The sequence below is a fragment of the Mustela erminea genome, chromosome 17 (genome assembly GCF_009829155.1).
Source record: "Mustela erminea isolate mMusErm1 chromosome 17, mMusErm1.Pri, whole genome shotgun sequence".
Lineage (NCBI taxonomy): Eukaryota > Metazoa > Chordata > Mammalia > Carnivora > Mustelidae > Mustela > Mustela erminea.
Window position 1 is genome coordinate 21,153,668 of NC_045630.1, and position 6,811 is coordinate 21,160,478.

The following is a 6,811-nucleotide window of genomic DNA, read 5'->3' on the forward strand; positions in this document are numbered from 1 at the left end:
AAGAGAAGGTAGATGCTATATTTGCCGGTCTGTGGTTTTCAGAATCTATTTGAATTGATCTCCTCATTCTATTCACTCGTTTTCACTCTTTCATTCATTTTACAAACACAATAATACTAGGTAAGACGCAATAAAAGTAAATAAGTAAAAAAAGAAAGTAAAAAAGATGTTGCCTTTAACTTCAAAGACCTTGTATTTTGTTTCTCCTGCTCCCCACTCCTTTGGAAATCAGGGCTTTGGGTATCTTAGGTCTTCTGGCACAGCTCCATCATTTCCCTTAAAGTGCTTAAAATGGGATCAGATTTATGAATGTTAGATTGGGAAGATGAGGGTAGGGCAGGAAAGGGCAGGAAACTGCCACCTTACTGAGCAAGTCTTTGCAGAGAAGATGGAATTTCAGGAAGTCTTAAAACATCTGATGAATTTTATTTAAAGCTTCACTGAATTTTGTTAGATTTGACATAGTACAGAAATATAGTGAAACTTAGAAGTAGTTATTAACTTGGCCTGAACCACATGGTAAGTGTAAACATTTCTACCACTGTTGGAATAGATCTTAGAATGTGAGGACTAGCATGCATCTCTCACTAAAAGTAGTTTTCTTGAAAAAAGAACTAACCTTATTAAATTTCCCACTGAAAGTTTTGTTTTGATATTCTGTGTGTGCACATAATACTAGGTTAAAAAATCTTCTGGAAACAGTATGTCAGGCATTGAAGAAACAAAGTTTACACATTTTATTGTAGAATCCACTTTTTTCTTCAAAGCAGTAACTTTTTACTGTCTGTTTGTGTTCCATTATTGTGCTAATAAATCCATAGGGATCCATAGGGATAAAAAAAATTGAGATTTTTACTAGAAGTGAGCCAAGTATAATTCTTTCCCAAAACTTAAGTGTTAACATTGTCATTTCACTATGAAGATGGACTTTGTTTTGCCACTCAGTTATTCTTTCCAACCCCAATTTTGCCATTTATGCAAGGTATGTATGTGTGTGCATTTTGCTGCTGTTTTCTTACTTGCCTGTCCCTTTCCCATCATGTAGCAGTTTATTCTTTCGGAGCGGAAGAGGAAGAAAGAAAGATCGTCATGGTTCCCTTCTCCGGTTTTGTTGTTTCTCTTCTCAAAGACTCGTATTGGCCAAATTGAAGGTGGTGAGAAGCATTGAATTTGAGATGACTTTAGTGACAAAGTGTTTTTTTCCTAATGAACATTTTTATTTATTTGTTTGACACAAAAAGAGAGAGAGGGAGGGAAGGAGAAAGCAAGCAAAAGCAAGGCCAGCAGCAGGGGTGAGGCAGGCTCACCACCAAGCAAGGGGGCCCCCAGATGTGGGGCTCGGTGTCAGGACCCTGGGACCATGACCCTAACCAAAACAGTCCCTTAAACCAATTGAGCCACCCCAGTGCTCCAACAAAGTGGTTTTTCTTAGGGCTTCTTAGAAGCAATCAGTCATTGAGAGATTCTTTTTTTTTTTTTTTTTTTAAGATTTTATTTATTTGTCAGAGAGAGAGAGAGTGAGCGAGCACAGGCAGACAGAATGGCAGGCAGAGGCAGAGGGAGATGCGCAGGCTCCCTGCCGAGCAAGGAGCCCGTTGTGGGACTCAATCCCAGGATGCCGGGATCATGACCTGAGCCGAAGGCAGCCGCTTAACCAACTGAGCCACCCAGGTGTCCCAGTCATTGAGAGATTTTTAGAGAGAAGGGAAACAAGTAATATAAAGAAGGTGGAAATGGTGAGGCTATAGAAATTGTTGCCACACATTCAAGGATATTTCTTCAATTACTGTGCTATTGAATAAAGTCCTGGGATGACTTCTCTGTCTCCAAAAGAAAGACTACTCTTTTCAAAATTTTTAAAATATTTTATTTATCTGAGAGACACAGAGAAAACATGAATGTGGCAGGGGTGGGGGGAGAGGGAGAGGGAGAAGCAGACTCTTGGCTGTGGGGCTCGATGTGAGGCTTGATCCCAGGACTCCAGGATCATGACCTGAGTCTAAAGTAGACACTTAACTGACTGAGCCACCTAGGCACCCCAAAAGTCTGCTTTAATACTATTTCTTTTCTCTGGTTTTTGTTTTTGTGTGTGTGGGGGGGAGAGGATTAGGGGATGCCAGGAGCAGAGGCAGGGCCAGGAGGGATGTTGGAGAAGGAAAGGACAGCCAGGAAGTGGGGATAGGAAGGGAGGTGGAGACCGGATGCCTTATATATCCATCAGAACTGAAATTAGATTTCTTTCTTTTTTTTTTTTTAAGATTTTATTTATTTATTTGACAGAGATCGCAAGTAGGCAGAGAGGCAGGCAGAGAGTGAGAAGGAAGCAGGCTCCCCGATTGAGCAGTAGGCTTGATGCGGGGCTCGATCCCAGGACCCTGAGATCATGACCTGAGCCGAAGGCAGAGGCTTAACCCACTGAGCCACCCAGGCACCCCTGAAATTAGATTTCTTATTAAATTCCAAATTGGGGTGCCTGGGTGGCTCAGGTGGTTAGGCCTCTGCCTTTGGCTCAGGTTGTGTTCTTCAGGTCCTAGGATCAAGCCCTACGACAGGTTCCCCGCTCAGTGGGGCGTCTGCTTCTCCCCCCTGCTGCTTCTCCCTGCTCATGCACATGCTCTCTCTCTCTCTCTCAAATAAATAAATAATATTTTTTAAAAATTCCAAACTTGAAGGCAACTTGGGGGAGTATATCGGTGGCCAATACCATGTCACACATTATGGTGTTGGATATTGTAAGGCAAATTCAGAACTTCTGAAATTCTTTCTATTCTGTGATAGAGAAGGAAGATGGACAATGGCTTTGAACTGGCTGCTTTACTTGGCCAATGGGAAGATGAGCAGAGAAAAGCAGGGCATATTGGCAAATTATGATTCATTGATTTATAAATTATTATTTACTAAAATTAAATATATGCTTCCTTTTGGACATAGCATGAGCTCATACACTTGAAAAATGACATTTGCTTTTCAGAAAGCCTCTTAGAGAAGTTGATACATACGTTTATTGTTAATATATTGACTATGGTAAAATTATGGTAGTAAAGCTTCTATTTTATAACCTACTCTTTTCAAGCGACTCATCATATGTTGCCTGTTAGCAGATTCACTGTTTATATTTAACTTTCTTATCCCATGCTTGTATCCTTACTTTATTTAGTCTTTAACTTAACTCTTAGCGGTTTCCCATTGTTGACTGAGGTTTTTAAGACAAGGAAACAATTATTATTATTTTTCCAAAGAAAATTAATATAGAGGGATATTATCTCGTCAATCTTTTTTACTCTTTTTCCAAATAATGAGTCCATTTGGAAATCTGTTGAAAGTATGAGCCTTCTCTTCCTAAAATGTATGTACCCAAGTTTGCATACAATTTCAGGGGGATAAACTTTCTTTAAAGGTACAGGGGTCCCAGCTTAATACATTTTATTTAGAATGTGGAGCAGCAAGAGTGAATTGTACTGAAAGGGACTAGACGAGGAGATAGATCTGGTACAGAAACAGCTGCAGACAGGTGTTGTACATTTTTGCACAGATTATTTCTTGGTGGTGTGGAAGCTTCTTTAATTAAAATATCATGAGAACAGCTGGCCGCCAGCTAACACTGGCAACACAACAAGAATGTCAATAAATGCATCACAGAAGAAAACTTCCAGCCACAGCTGTTTCCAATGGAGACTCGGAGTCTGTAGCCCTACGGACAAGAGCTTCAACTTTTCCATTTTGCTCACACTTGCTGTAGCATCTTTAATGTTGAAAATAAACTGAGAACTTCCCCAGTATTGTTAAAAATACCACCAGGGGCATTTAGGCTTTGTAAAACGTTGGAAAAGTAGTTAATTCCAAACAACTCATCACATGTCTCCTTGTGAGTCACTGAGCAAACCAAAAAAATGAGCTCCAGGACTCATGACTCGGTTGTCTCCTTTAACTCGGAGACCGCAATCCCACTGGCAGCGCGAGAGGGCTTGGCTCCAGGATGCAGTGCCCCGAGTGGAGAGCAGGGAGCACTGGCGAGCACGTCCTGGCAGCGCCCGAGGCGCACACATGATGGGATGCATCCCAGGTGGGTCAGGAACGATCCCGGGACAAGTCAGGACACGGGGTTTCTGGTTTTATTCCCCTCATTTGCAGTTACCCCTTTCTCCTTTCGGTTTCCTTAGCTTTAAAATGGGACTAATGTGAGAAGGAAGTGAGAGAGCAGAGATAGTGTTTTCAAACCTGCAAGTCAGGGGCGCCTGGGTGGCTCAGTGGGTTAAAGCCTCTGCCTTCGGCTCCAGATCATGATCCCAGAGTCCTGAGATCCAGCCCCGCATGGGTCTCTGCGGCTCAGCAGGGAGCCTGCCTCTCTGCCTACTTGTGATCTCTATCAAATAAATAAATAAAATCTTAAAAACAAAACCCTGCAAATCATTAATCGAATGGAAGGCATTATAATTTCTCCACTTCCACATAATTGGAAAATGATGGTAAGTAAAATATAAGTACCTTTAAAAGTAAAGTAAAAGTAAAATAAGTAAAAATAAGTGCCTTTTCTAGTGTTGGTAACCTACTTTAAAGTCGGAGGAATCCCTACTGCAGGCACAATGTGTGAACTTCTATACAGCAGCCCCCTGTTAGCCATGGATTTGCTTTCCGCAGTTTTGGTGGGGAGTGGTCAGCTGTGGTTTGGAACCAGGTAATCCTCCTTCCGAGGGATCCTCGGGTCAATAGCAGCCACACCACGCCTGTGTCATTCCCCGGCTTCATCTCATCACGTGGGCATTTTACCATCTCTCCTGATCACAAGACGGGCCTGTACAGTACAGTAAGATGTTTCGAGAGAGAGAACCACATTCATGTAACTTTTATTCCATAAATTGTTGTTTGTTCTGTTTCATTATTACTTATTGTTGTTACTGTCTTACCGTGCCCGATTCGCAAATTCAGCTTTATCGTGGATAACTACGTCTAGGAAAAAGCGAAGTATATGTTGGGGCTTAATACTATCTACGGTTTCAGACATCCCCTGGCGGTCTTGGAACGTATTCCCTGTGAATAAGGAGGGACCACAGTATACATATTCTTATTCCTGGTGGGGAAAGAAGGGCTTGAAAATGTAAAGATTTTATTTATTTATTTGACAGAGAGAAATTACAAGTACACTGAGAGGCAGGCAGAGAGAGAGAGAAGGAAGCAGGCTCCCTGCTGAGCAGAGAGCCCGATGTGGGACTCGATCCCAGGACCCTGAGATCATGACCTGAGCCGAAGGCAGCGGCTTAACCCACTGAGCCACCCAGGCGCCCGAAAATGTAAACAAGTAGTGTAATTACAACACATTCCCCTTACACTTTTCTCAAAATGGATGAGTGAAATGTGTCCTACAGTCTTGATTAAAAAGAAAGAAGTGAGCAATTCACCTGAACAGAAAGGGAAGAGAATGAAAATTTTGAAAGCTCACTATGTGCCAAACACCTTACATATTTTAGCTCGTATAATCCCTACGACCACATAGGAGGAAAGTGGTATGTTTCTTATTTTACAGAGAAAGCTGCAACTTAACGAGGTCGGTGGCTTTCTTACCACTCAGCTGGGTATCAAATCTAGGGTTTAAATCCAAGTCTGTCCAACTCCAAAGCATATGTTCTTTTTACATACCACACTACAGTCCGCCCTAAGCATTTTATTGTGAAAGAAGGACAAATTTAATTAAACATAGTAAAAAGAATAGGCCAATTCATTTACCAATTCAATAAGCCTTTCTTAAATAGGTATTGTATATGGGACACTGTGCTAAGTACTAGAAATACAAAGATTCAATAAGAGGGCACTTGTTCACCACAAAAGCTTCTTGAATTCATCTACATTGATCAAAAAAGAGAAATTCATTTTAAAAAAGATGGAAGCAACTCCCAAACATGATTCAAATCTTTTTAAATAACAAGGAGCTTTTGTTTCATAAAGCCTCTCAATATATTAACATAAGATCATTTAAAACTAAGAGATTCTTCAAATACCTTAAGATCTCCATCTCCAAACCTCATGCTACATCTGAAGTTTTAACTGGAGTGATTTTATGCACGTCTATGGTCAAAAGAGAGGCACAGTTGTCTATCATGTGGGCTGAAATGGACTACTCAAATTTCAGAGCTGTCTGCTTGGCAAGAGCCAGGAGAATTTTGAATGATTAGATTCAAGTTCAATAAATTAAGATTAAGGTGTCCCTGAATTTTGAACCACTATGCTGTGAGACGGTGTCTTATCATGTCAGTTGAGCTATAGTTTAAAAAGTATTTCTTTCGGTTGGTGTGATGGTATCATCACTGCCTAGACATTTTGGATTTTGTTTCAGAAGGAATTCCAAATACTACTTATAAGAAGCAAACTCTAATCTTTTAAGGACAAAACGCATCCCCAGCCACTGAGAATAAGGTAAAATGGCAAAACAAACACAATTTTTATTGGAAGGGTCTGCCAGCAGAGGGCAATGTTAGTTTTCACACTTAGTTCCTAATACTTCTATGGATCCTAAACCATTAAGTCTAAAACAGCTGCTTTAGTAAAAAGCTTACGTTGTAATTTGTTGTTGTTGTTCTATGCAAATAAGATGAGTAACATAAGAGAAGCAAAGATAAGGCATAATGTTGATTATTAAAATCCCAACATCTCTGAAAAGAATTAATGAAAACCGGAAAACTCACAAAAGGTCTCGATATTTATTGATTAGAATGCAAGTGGGCGGTTACCAACTCTTTATGGTATTTTCCTAGTGTTTAACATACAGAAGGTTTTCAGTGACTGTTCTTTGAATGACTTAGGAGTAAATTAGTGTCGA